This window comes from Carcharhinus amblyrhynchos, chromosome 9, assembly GCF_965287045.1.
Source record: "Carcharhinus amblyrhynchos chromosome 9, sCarAmb.v2.hapA, whole genome shotgun sequence".
Classification (NCBI taxonomy): domain Eukaryota; kingdom Metazoa; phylum Chordata; class Chondrichthyes; order Carcharhiniformes; family Carcharhinidae; genus Carcharhinus; species Carcharhinus amblyrhynchos.
The window spans coordinates 97,149,969-97,163,293 of record NC_137332.1 but is presented as its reverse complement, the minus strand read 5'-3'; the positions used below and the strand labels follow the sequence as shown (position 1 = coordinate 97,163,293).

The window sequence follows — 13,325 nt, the reverse complement described above, 5'->3', positions numbered from 1 at the left end:
CCAGAGATCAGTGTGGTAGCACCTGATTGGACTCTTATCGATCAGGGTGATCAAGTCCTGATCGATTGATTGGCGATGGCCAAAAAAAGGGCGTGAAACCAAATGGGGTATAAAGGATGCTGCACAACCAGGAATCTCTCTCTCTCTCTGATCCCACGAACGAGCTACAACAATGGTGAACATCGCCAGCAAGAGGAGAGCCACCACACCCAAGAAGGAAGAAAGAGAGACTACAGCCAGAATGCCAGACCAGAGCAAAGGACCAAACTACACAGACAACTACCAAGACCAGCACACAGATAAAGGCCAGTATCTGTTTGGGTATTTGTCAGTCACACAAAGTTAAGTCAAGGTCTTGTATTGTACTTGAATTCTAGCATTTTCTGTAAGATAACTTATTGTTGGTTGGGTGGGTGATTATTGATTGTGTGGGTTTAAATAAATATTGTTTGTACTAATAAGACGCCTGCTCAAAGTTATTTGTCCACCGTATAAGGGTTAAAACAGGCTGATTTTTACCACACCCCCCTCCCCTTACCTTGAGGCTGTGCCCTCTAGTCCTGCTATCCATTCTAAGCAGGAAGAATCTCTCTACCTCTACCCTATCTATCGTCTTCATTATCTTATACGTCTCTGTAAGATCCCCCCTCAGCCTTCTAAACTCCAACAAGTACAGACCCAGTCAATTTAGTCTCTCTTTATAGGCCAACCCCATCATCTCCGGTATCAGTACAAAATCAAGGCGGTCTCACTGAACATTGATAAAATATTGATTAGATCTCAGCTGGAGAATTGATCCCACCTCTGGTCACAGTGCTTTAGAAGAATATCAATGTATTCGAGAGGGTGCAGAGGAGATTTACATAAGAACATAAGAAATAGGAGCAGGAGTAGGCCATCTGGCCCTTCGAGCCTGCCCCGCCATTCAATAAGATCATGGCTGATCTGTCGTGGCTCAGTTCCACTTTCCGGCCCTCTCCCCATAACCCTTAATCCCCTCTCTTATCAAAAACCCATCAACCCGCTTCTTGAAAATATTTATCGAGGCAGCCTCCACCACTTCAACGGGCAGAGAATTCCAGAGATTCACCACCCTTTGAGTGAAGAAGTTCCTCCTCAACTCCATTCTAAAACGCCCCCCCTTTATCTTGAGGCTGTGCCCCCTAGTCCTACTGTCTTTTTTGAGCGGGAAGAGTCTCTCCACCTCTATCCTATCCATCCCATTCATCATCTTATACGTCTCAATGAGATCTCCCCTCATTCTTCTAAACTCTAACGAGTACAAGCCTAGTTTATTCAGCCTCTCCTCATAGCTCAACCCCCTCAACTCCGGTATCAGCCTAGTAAACCTCCTCTGCACTCCCTCCAAGGCCAAAATATCTTTGCGCAGGTGCGGCGCCCAAAACTGCACACAGTACTCCAGCTGCGGCCTCACCAATGCCCTTACTGGAACATTACAGGAGAGAAGGGACTTCTGAATGACACTGGGACAATTAAATGTGTTGGGCTACGCATATCTTTCATAAAACATGGAAAGACATTGCATTGCCCAGAAAGTTGATACTGACTTGGAGTTTTGTTCTGTAAAGAGGGCCATAAATACTCGTTGGACTGGGAGCCAGCCTGCATTGACGTGACCTGTATGGTACCTGAGGAAGAGTTTTTTGCTTGTTTTGAACTGGAATCACTTTAACTGATGGGTAATAAAACTGAAAAACAAAGTCTAGCTTTGTTCTGGAAATCACAGAGCAGGGAGAAACTGCTTGTTTGAATTGAATGGGGTGCCATGGTGGCAAAGTGGTTAGCACCACTGCCTCACAGTGCCAGAGACCCAGATTCAATTTCGGTGACTGATTGTGTCTGCATGGGTTTCAACTGGGTGCTCCGGTTTATAAGAACATAAGAAACAGGAGCAGGAGTAGGCCATCTGGCCCTTCGAGCCTGCCCCGCCATTCAATAAGATCATGGCTGATCTGTCGTGGCTCAGTTCCACATTCCCGCCCTCTCCCCATAACCCTTAATCCCCTCTCTTATCAAAAACCCATCAATCCGCGTCCTAAAAATATTTAGTGAGGAAGCCTTCACCACTTCAACAGGCAGAGAATTCCAGAGATTCACCACCCGTTGAGTGAAGAAGTTCTTCCTCAACTCCATTCTAAAACGCCCCCCCTTTATCTTGAGGCTGTGCCCCCTAGTCCTACTGTCCTTTCTGAGCGGGAAGAGTCTCTCCTCCTCTATCCTATCCATCCCATTCATCATCTTATATGTCTCAATGAGATCTCCCCTCATTCTTCTAAACTCTAACGAGTACAAGCCTAGTTTATTCAGCCTCTCCTCATAGCTCAACCCCTTCAACTCCGGCATCAGCCTAGTAAACCTCCTCTGCACTCCCTCCAAGGCCAAAATATCCTTGCGTAAGTACGGCGCCCAAAACTGCACACAGTACTCCAGCTGCGGCCTCACCTATGCCCTATACAGCCGCAGAAAGACCTCCCTACTTTTATATTCAATCCCCCTCGCTATGAAGGCCAGCATCCCATTCGCCTTCCTGACCACCTGCAGCACTGCAGGCTGGGTTTTTGCGACTCATGCACAAGGACCCCGAGGTCCCTCTGCACCGTCGCCTGCTGCAGTTTTTCTCCACATAAGTAATAATCCTTCCTACCAATATTCCTACCAAAGTGGACCACCTTGCACTTTCCAACATTAAATTCCATTTGCCAGTTCCTGGCCCATTCGCCCAGCCTATCTAGATCCATCTGTAGATAGGATCCGCGCAATTTGCCGTTCCACCAATCTTGGTGTCATCAGCAAATTTCGACACCACACACTCGGTTCCCTCCTCCAGATCATCTATATAAATGGTAAATAGCTGAGGCCCCAGCACCGACCCTTGAGGCACTCCACTAGTCACCATCCGCCAATCTGAATAACACCCATTGACCCCCACTCTCTGCCTCCTATTTGACAACCAGTCCTCTATCCATGCTAACACCCTACCCCCTACTCCCTTGACCTTCTGCAATAACCTGTTGTGAGGTACCTTGTCGAACGCCTTCTGAAAATCAAGAAAGACCACACCCACCAGCTCTCCTCTATCCACCGCCCTAGACACATCCTCATAGAACTCCAGTAAATTTGTCAGAGACGACTTCCCCTTAACGAAACCATGCTGTGTCTGCTCTATCATGCAATTCCCCTCAAGATGCCTTGCTATTTCCTCCTTGTTTCCTCCCACAGTCCAGAGATGTGCTGGTTAGTGGATTAGCGATGCTAAATTGCCCCTTAGTATCAGGGGGATTAACAGGCTAGATGTGTGGGGTTACAGGAATAGGATCTGGGTGGGATTATTGTTGGTGCAAGTTCAATGGGCTGAATGGCCTCTTCTGCACTGTTTCTGCACGAACCTCTTTGGGCAAAAAGTTGGACAATGTAGGTGACGCAACCTGATTCTCCCTCTGCCTTGCCTCAAGTTGTGTCTGGTTCACAACCTGCTGGCAGAGATTCCTTATTTGAGTGTATCCTGTCTGCATTTTGGACTTACAAAGCTGAAACAGGAAGAATTGGTTCATACAAACACAGAAACATAGAAGATAGGAGAAGGAGGTGGTGATTTGACCTTTCGAGCCTGCTCCACCATTCATTACAATCATGGCTGAGCATCCAATTCAACAGTCTAATCCTGCCTTTTCTCCATAACCCCTGATCCCATTTGCCCTAAGTGCTATATCCTGTTGCCTCTTGAATACATTCAATGCCCTGGCATCAGCTACTCCCTGAGGTAACGAATTCCACAGGCTCACCACTCCCTGGATGAAGAAATGTCTCCTCACCTCCACCCTGAATCCTCAGACTATGACTCCTGGTTTAGGACTCCCCCACCATTGGGAACATCCTCCTTGCATCTGCTCTGTCTTGTCCTAAACCACATCTGTGTATAAATACCGTTAAATAGTATAAAGAAAGTGGGACAGGACTTCAGCAAGGAGTTGGGAGGGCTAAAAGGGTTCATGAAAAGACCTTGGCAAACAGACTTAAGGAAAACCCTCAGGCATTTTATATGTATGTGAGGAGCAAGATCAAAGCCAGAGAAATGTTGGTTCACTCAAGGATAGTAGAGAGAATCTATGCATGGAACCAGAGGAAATAGACGAGAAACTAAATTAATACTTTGCCTTGCATTCACCAAAGAGATGGATTTGTTGGATGGGGAGTCTAGGATAGAATGTGTTGAAATTCTGGGTCATGTTGCTGTCAAAAAGGAAGAGGTGTTGGGCGTCATAAAGGCATTAAAGTAGAAAGGGTCCCAGCGCCTGATGGGATCTATCCCAGAATACTGAGGGAGGCAAGGGTTAAAATTGCTGGGGCCTTAAGAGAAATCTTTGTATCATCACTGGCCACAGGTGAAGTTCCTGACGACTGAAGATAGCAAATGTTATTCTATTATTTAAGAAGGGCAGCAGGATAATCCAAGAAACTATAGGCCAGTGAACCCTACATTAGTGGAAGAGAAATTATTGGAATACATTCATAGAAACATGATTTTCTCATATTTGGAAACAAACGGATTTATTAGTGATAGACAGCATGGTTTTGTAAAGGGGAGTTCGTGCCTCACTAACTTGATTGAGTTTTTCAAGGAATTGATGACGATGATAGATAAGGGAAAGGCAGTGGATGATGTATACATGGACTTCAGTAAAGTCTTTCACCAGGTACCTCATGGTAGACTGATACAAAAAGTGAAGTCACACGGGATCAGAGGAGAGTTGGCAACATGGATGCAAGAATGGGCTTGGCCATAGATACAGAGTGTAGTAGTAGAGGGGCACTCTTCTGAATGGAAAGCTTTGATTAGTGGTGTTTCACAGGGAACAGTTCTGGGACCTTTGTTATTCATAGTATATATAAATGATTTGGAGGAAAATGTGGTAAGTTCGCAGACAACACAAAAATTGGTGGAATGGCAGATAGTGAAGAGGATTGTCTGAAAGATACAGCAAGATATAGACTAATTGGAGACTTAGGTAGAGAAATGGCAGATGGAGTTTAATCCGGACAAGGGAAAGGTAATGAATTTTGGAAGGTCCAATGTGTGTAGGAATTATACAGCAAATGGTACAACACTTAAGAGTATTGAAAGGCAGAGAGATCTGGGCGTACATGCCCACTGATCACTAAAAGTGGCCACACTGGTGGATAAGTAGTCAAGAAGGCATATGACATGCATGCCTTCCTCTGTCGTGGCATTGAGTTTGCAGGTCATGCTGCAGCTATACAGAACCTTATTTAGGCCTGATTTCAATTTGTCACACTACCAGAACAATGTGGATGCTTCAGTGAGGGTGCAGAAGAGGTTTATCAGTATGCTGCCTAGTCTGGACTGTATAGCTATGAGGAGAGGTTGAATAAACTCGTTTTGTTCTCTCTGGAATGTTGGGGGTTGAGGAGTGACCTGATAGAGTCTTAACAGATAATGAGTGGCATGGACAGAGTGGATAGTCAGTTGGTCTTTCCTAGGGCAGAAAAATAAATTACTAAGGCATAGGTTTAAGGTATGTGGGGAAACGTTTAGAGGAGATGGCAAGTCTCGCAGCCTAGAGGAGAGTGTGAGTAAAGTTTTTTTTTACACAGAGAGTGGTGACTGTCTGGAGCGCGCTGCCCGCAGAGGCGGTGGAAGCAGGGACGATAGTGGCTTTTCAGGGGCAACTAGACAATTACACGTATAGGATTTCATTGGAAGGATCCGGAACTGATAAGTGCGTACAATGTTAATTTAGGCAGGCATTGTGATGGCGCAGGCTTCGAGGAACAAAGCGCCTGTTCCTGTGCTTTCCTTTCCTTTGTTATTTGTTCTTTGTTAGTGAAGCCATAGCTAGTGTATTGTCCTGTTCTGATAACCTCTTTATAGGAAAGATGTGATTGCACTGGAGAGAGTGCAGAGGATTTTCACCAGGATGCATTCCGGGATGGGACACTTAAGTTATAATTCTGTTTCCCTTACTTGAAAGGCCAGTCATGAGGGGACGGATGTTCAAGATGAGGGGCAGGGGGGTCCCGGGGATGTGATGGGAAACTCTTTTTTTCCCAGCAGGTGATGACGGTCTGGAATGCGTTGCCTGGGAGGGTCGTAGAAGCGGATTGCCTCACATCATTAAAAAAAATCTCTTGGATGAGCAATGGGATGTCATAACATTCAAGGCTGTGGGCCAAATGTTGGTTAATTGGATGAGATGGGAGTTCAGATGTTGTTTTGCGTGCGGAAGGACTTCTACTGCACTGTATAATTCTAGAATTTTATGGACATAAATAATAAGAGTTCATTTAACAGTGCAAGGGGCTGACCTGTGAGCACTGCCTAAACTCCCATCGTTATAGATCATAGAATCCTACAGTGCAGAAGGCCATTCGGTTCATCGAGTCTGCACCGACCACGAACCCAGTCTATCCCCATCATCCCATAGATTTACCCTACCTAGTCCACTTTCCCATAAGGGGAAATTTATCATGGCTAATCCACCTAACCCACACATCTTTGGACTGTAGGAGGAAATACATGCAAACACGGGGAGAACATGCAAACTCCACACTGACAGTGGCCCAAGCCACAAGTTGAACTCGGGTCCCTGGAGCTGCGCGGCGGCAATGCTAACCACGGTGCCACAGTGCCACCCATGCTTATGTCGTAGATATTTTTTTTTATCAACTTTGAAGCTGCATTACGTAGGAAATAAAATACCTTTAAATTAATATCTACGTGCATCAATTTAACGTAAGAGTTTTAAAAGTAAATTTTTGGCGGGGGAGCTCAATCATATGTGTTGGCGGCCTGTAGCATGTGGGAATTCATGGATACTCCCTGAATTTGTAGCAGAAAGTGAGAAGGTTGAGACGTCAACTGCACATGATTGGCGAGGTTGCGAGGGTTTGTACATGATTGGCTATTTCGAGCTTTCGGAGATGAATTCACACTGGAGAGTGTGTAAAATCTGAAGGACAGCTATACAAATTGCTCGGAGCATTTGCGATTTGGAACAGACCGCCAGGAAACAAGCGGGAGCTAATTCAATAAATTTGGAAGGGGCGTACACAGGAACATGCAGGAAACAAAGTTATGAAATGTCGACCACACTCAGCAATGTGAGGTTGTTTCGACACAGAGAGAAAATGACACAACGTGTCAGTCTTGGAGCTGTTACCAGTGACATAGTAAAAAGTCTGACAACACCAGGTTGTAGTCCAACCTATTTATTTGATAATATACTCACAAGCTTTCGAGGTTAGCCCCTTCGTGAGGTGAATGGAGAGTTCTGGCCTCAGACAGAGCATATAAAGCACAGTTTAGAGATTACTGATTAGAATGCGAATCCTTACACCTAACCTGCTGTTCAAGACATGAAGTGGCTGACAATGTGAGTGGAAGGAGCACTGATCACAGTTTAAAGAGATGTGTATTGTCTCCAGACAGTACAGTCAGTGAGGTTTTGCAAACCCAGGCAAGTCACGGGGGTTACAGATAGTGCAACATGAACCCAAGATCCCACGACGCACGACAGCGCAGAGTCGCTGAACAGAGACTGATAGCCAAGTTCCGCACACATGAGGACGGTCTCAACAGGGATCTTGGGTTCATGTTGCACTATCTGTAACCCCCGTGACTTGCCTGGGTTTGCAAAACCTCACTTACTGTACTGTCTGGAGACAATACACATCTCTTTAAACTGTGATCAGTGCTCCTTCCACTCACATTATCAGCCACTTCAGGTCTTGAACAGCAGGTTAGGTGTAAGGATTCGCATTCTAATCAGTAATCTCTAAACTGTCTGTGCTTTATATGCTCTGTCTGAGGCCAGAACTCTCCATTCGCCTGACGAAGGGGCTAACCTCGAAAGCTTGTGAGTGTATTATCAAATAAATAGGTTGGACTAAAACCTGGTGTTGTCAGACTTTTTACTGTGTTTACGCCAGTCCAACACCGGCATACCCACATCATGACCAGTGACATAGCCATAGAAAAGAGATGGAGGGAGGAAGAAAGGGGGAAAATGGAGAAAAAATGCTTTCTCTCATTTGTTTCATTTCAGTATCACAGGATCACAGAAAACTACAGTGCAGAAGAGGCCCTTCGGCCCATCGAATCCGCAATGACTTGCCTACCTAATCCCATTGCCAGCACTTGGCCCACAACCCTGAATGTTGTGGCGTGACAATATTCATTCAGATACTTTTTAAAGGATGCGTGGCATCTCGCTTCCAGCACCTTCCCAGGCAGTGCATTCCAGAACTTCACCACCCTCTGGGTAAAAAGGTTTTACCTCAAGTCCCCGCTAAACCTTCCACCCCTCAATTTTAATCTGCTTTGCTGTGTAACTGAGCCTTCAACTAAGGGGAATAGTTATCCACCTATCCACCTGATCCATGCCCCTCATAATCTTGAACACATAAATCAAGTCGCCGCCTCTGTCTTCTCTGTTTCAGAGAAAACAACCCATGCATGTACAAACTCTCCTTATAAATTCAATGTTTCATCCCAGGCAACATCCTGGTGAATCTCCTCTGCACCCCTTTCAGTGTGATCAAGTCCTTTGTATCATGTGGCGACCAGACCTTCACACGAAAAGAGGAAAGATTCTCTCTACATCCACACTGTCAATTCAGCTTAGGTTATTTAATGTTTCGCTCAGGTTGCCTGTTACTCTTGTAAGCTCTAATCATAGAATCATAGAATCCCTACAGTGCAGAAGGAGGCCATTCAGCCCATCGAGTCTACGCCAACAACAATCCCACCCAGGCACTATTCCCGTAATCCCATGCATTTATCGTAGCGAATCCCTTTTAGACGAAGGGGCAATTTAGCCTGGCCAATCCACCTAATCTGCACACCTTTGGCGTGTTAGGTGGATTGGCAAACAAAACATAATCTCTGCAACGTTTCTTCAGAAGACAGTTGCCCATTCCTGGTATTACTCCAGCAAAACGTCATGAAACTGCTTCTTTAGATTTACAGTCCGCCTTAAGTAAGTAGACTACAGCTGTGCACAATACCACAGATGTGGTGTCGCAACTGAACTGAATTCTAAACTAATTTCTTTTTTAACCCATCCTCCTCAAAATGAACGATCGCATTCTATTAGCTTTCCTAATAGATTTAACTATCCACCAGCCTTTTGTGATTCATACACTCAGCCTACTTTCATACTCTTCACAATGTACTTTCCTACCTATCTCGAATGATCATCTTACTTACTCTTAAGTATTTTTTCAGTCCCTTCATCCAAGCCATTGGTATGAATTGTAAAAGATTGAGTTTCGAGGCGCACCACTGGTCACACCTGCCAACTAGAAAAGACCCATTGATGGCAATTGTCTGTTTCCTCTAATGTAGCGAATCTTGCTTCTCGTGGGAAGGATGTCATCAGCAGCCTCCTTGAACCAATGCAGGCCACGTAGGGTAGGTACGCCCATAGTGCTGTTAGCAGGGAAGTTCCTCGATGTTGACCCCAAATAGTGAATCAACGGCGATAGAATTCCAAATCAGGAGAGACTTGAGGTTTTCAGAGAATCTCGAAGATGGTGGTATTCCCATTTATCCGTGTCCTTGTTCTTGGAATGCACTGCCTGATAGTGTGCTGGGATTTCTTCAAATGAAGCTTTGAAAGAGGAATTGAAAGAGAAAGTTAGGGCAGCACTATATGGAGAAAGCACCGGAAACAAATTTTGCGCTTGCTTATCATGAGAGCTGGTGTTCATGGACAACCAGTATTCTTCTGCTCAGTGACAATTCTGTAATTCAACGATACATAAACTATTTTTTTCAAATTTTGGAAACAGAGCACTCAGCACGTTTTCTGGAATCGCATCGTAGAATTGTAAGACCGCTTCATTATTAACCTAGATTAGCTACATTGCTGATCCTTTGAAATAATACTGATTTGCGCCCAAGAAGATGTTCAAAAGTAAAGTGTCACTTTAAAACAAAAACCTTCTGTCTTGGCAAGTTTTTTTGTTTGAAATTACAGAAACACAGCAATAAAATTCAACGTATTAAAATTGTTATAAACTCCCCGTCGGGGAATTGAACCCCGGTCTCCCGCGTGACAGGCGGGGATACTAACCACTATACTAACGAGGAAGTGATGGTATCATTAACATGCGCATTGTACACATGTTGCAGACACTTTTAGAGCAACAACTGAGCTGTGACGAGCTGTGTTCGAAGAGTCGTTTAACGGAGCAATGGGCGGCATTATGGAACGAGTAAACTTCTGGATTACCGTAGACCCAATGGCAGGGACGCATAAAATCAACGGGAATCATGTCGTGATTGAAAGCTGCGTTTGCCGTTCATTTCCAAGTGCATGTTATTGGTGATTCTGGAAGAAAGACGGCATGTCTTGAAATTTGAAAATGCTGGAAAATCTCAGCTGGCCTTTCTTCTCAGATGCAGTCAAACTTGTTGAGATATCCAGCATTTGCTTTATTTTTGTTTCAGATTCCAGCATCGGCAGTATTTTTCTTTTATTTTATTTCTCGAAATTTGTTTTATTTTACAGAAAACCGCTGGAAATCCCAAAGTGCTTCTCATCTGATTGTTTCTTTTTTCATATTTTCTTTTGTATTACTGGAGATAAAGTTGAAAATTCAGAAAAAAAATCAAATCCAATCAGACGTAAATATGGAATGTTTATTTCTCCAAGTTATTACCATTTCATTCGTAGTTTAATATAGATTCAGCAGTTGTCAATCTGTTACTTTTTATAAAAGTTGCCTCAGTTAAAATCTTACTCGGGCATAGCTCCGTCAACACAGTAAAAAGTCTGACAACACCAGGTTTTAGTCCAACCGATTTATTTGATAATACTCACAAGCTTTCGAGGGGACTGCCTCTTCGTCAGGTGAATGGAGAGTTCTGGCCTCAGACAGAGCATATAAAGCACAGACAGTTTAGAGATTACTGATTAGAATGCGAATCCTTACACCTAACCTTCTGTTCAAGACCTGAAGTGGCTGACAATGTGAGTGGAAGGAGCACTGATCACAGGTTGCAGAGATATGTATTGTCTCCAGACAGTACAGTAAGTGAGGTTTTGCAAACCCAGGCAAGTCACAGGGGCTACAGAATAATGGTCTGTTTGAGGTTGTGTGGTTGTCTGAAGGCAAGAAGTGGGGGTGTGGGGATAGCCCTGGCGAGATGTTCGTCTTCGTCAATGATATGTTGAAGACTCCGAAGAAGATGTGCACACAACCTCAAACAGACCATTGTTCGCAGCAAACTACCCAGTCTTCAGGAGAACAGTGACCACAATTCCACACAGCCCTGCCACAGCAACCTCTGCAAGACATGCCGGATCATCGACATGGATACCATCATCACACGTGAGAATACCATCCACCAGGTACATGGTAAATACTCTTGCAACTCAGCCAACATTGTCTACCTGATACGTTGCAAGAAAGGATGTCCCGAAGCATGGTACATTGGGGAGACCATGCAGACGCTACGACAACGGATGAATGAACATCGCTCGACAATCACCAGGCAAGACTGTTCCCTTCCTGTTGGCGAACACTTCAGTGGTCACGGGCATTCAGCCTCTGACCTTCGGGTAAGCATTCTCCAAGGCGGCCTTCACGACACACGACAGCACAGAGTCGCTGAACAGAGACTGATAGCCAAGTTCCGCACGCATGAGGACGGCCTCACCAGGGATCTTGGGTTCATGTCGCACTACTTGTAACCCCCGTGAGTTGCCTGGGTTTGCAAAACCTCACTTACTGTACTGTCTGGAGACAATACATATCTCTGCAACCTGTGATCAGTGCTCCTTCCACTCACATTGTCAGCCACTTCAGGTCTTGAACAGCAGGTTAGGTGTAAGGATTCGCATTCTAATCAGTAATCTCTAAACTGTCTGTGCTTTATATGCTCTGTCTGAGGCCAGAACTCTCCATTCACCTGACGAAGAGGCAGTCCCCTCGAAAGCTTGTGAGTATTATCAAATAAATCGGTTGGACTAAAACCTGGTGTTGTCAGACTTTTTACTGTGTTTACGCCAGTCCAACGCCAGCATTCCCACATCATAGTTCCGTCACCCATTGGAAAATGAATCAAGCTTCTAAACCGCTTCTAAACTCTGTGTCTCCGATAATAATTTTAAGAAGCTCAATTAAAACTGTACTGTCCACGGTTCTGTCACGGATTCGAAAAAAAATCAGGCTTTTAAGCCGTTTTTGAAACATCGAGCGACATTTTCGCATTTTGCAACGCAAGATGAAGCCTTTCACCCCATCGAGTAAGGGTAGGATTTTCTCTATTTCGCCATGCGCTTTTACACTGCCTCTAACCCCATAGACTCTGGCAGCACTGTACAGTGATCAGCTTAATCTGGCATCCCAAATACGTTTTGTAATTCAGCAAACATTTGAATAGTGTGCAATAGACGTCTGTTTGTTAAATAAGTAAGTGATAAATAAGTTATCCGATGTCATCTGATCGCTTGTTTGGAAATAAAACTTACTTTCCCTAACCGGGAATCGAACCCGGGCCGCGGCGGTGAGAGCGCCGAATCCTAACCACTAGACCACCAGGGAAAACTGGCTTCAAATGTGTAATCACGGCTCTGATATACAATGCTTAAAACGATTGTATTAAGGTTGTTTGTTTAATTTTTTTCTGGACGTTCATGGCTTTCAAGTTTCTGCTCCTTACAGATCTAGTTTCATGAATCTATTTATCTGCTCAGCTGAATCTTATTTAAATCGTAAACTTTGTTTTCTTATTTGTCAATAATTTCTCAATACATTTATACACAATACAAGCGCACACAACAAGCATTGAAACACAAATGATGTGGAAATGCCGGCGTTGGTCTGGGATACACACAGTCACCTGATGAAGGGACAGCGCTCCGAAAGCTAGTAGCTTTGCTACCAGATGAACACGTTGGACTTTAACTTGGGATTGTGAGACATTTTACCATATTCTTCGTCCGACACTGAAACAATCAGTGTCATAAATAGCGCAACCTGGATAACATGCTCAGAAATGGCAGTAACATGCATTCCAATATCCGCATAATCTGTTTGGAAATTTCGCAATATTAATCATAAATATCTGCATATTTAGTGCCTGTTGTAATCGAATCCCCAGACCGCACAACAGCTATGCCAAACACGCTTTATAAATGAAGGTTTTGCTTTTCGCAACGCCAAGAGAAATAATCTATTGTGTTTGGTACGCACTCCCTGATTTAGATTTTGGACATGACCAAAAAATAATTGTTGAAGGATTCGCTGGGAGGCAAGCAACGACTTTCTGGACCAGT

The 13,325-nt window shown here is 44.4% G+C and overlaps 2 non-coding genes across 2 annotated transcripts; both read right to left on the bottom strand.

Moving 5' to 3' along the window:
• Nucleotides 1-10,060: 10,060 nt before the first annotated feature.
• Nucleotides 10,061-10,132, bottom strand: trnad-guc (transfer RNA aspartic acid (anticodon GUC)). Its single transcript has one exon. It is a non-coding gene; the product is annotated as a tRNA-Asp (tRNA).
• A 2,387-nt stretch (nt 10,133-12,519) lies between these two features.
• On the bottom strand, nt 12,520-12,591 carry trnae-cuc (transfer RNA glutamic acid (anticodon CUC)). The gene has a single exon. It is a non-coding gene; the product is annotated as a tRNA-Glu (tRNA).
• Nucleotides 12,592-13,325: the final 734 nt, after the last annotated feature.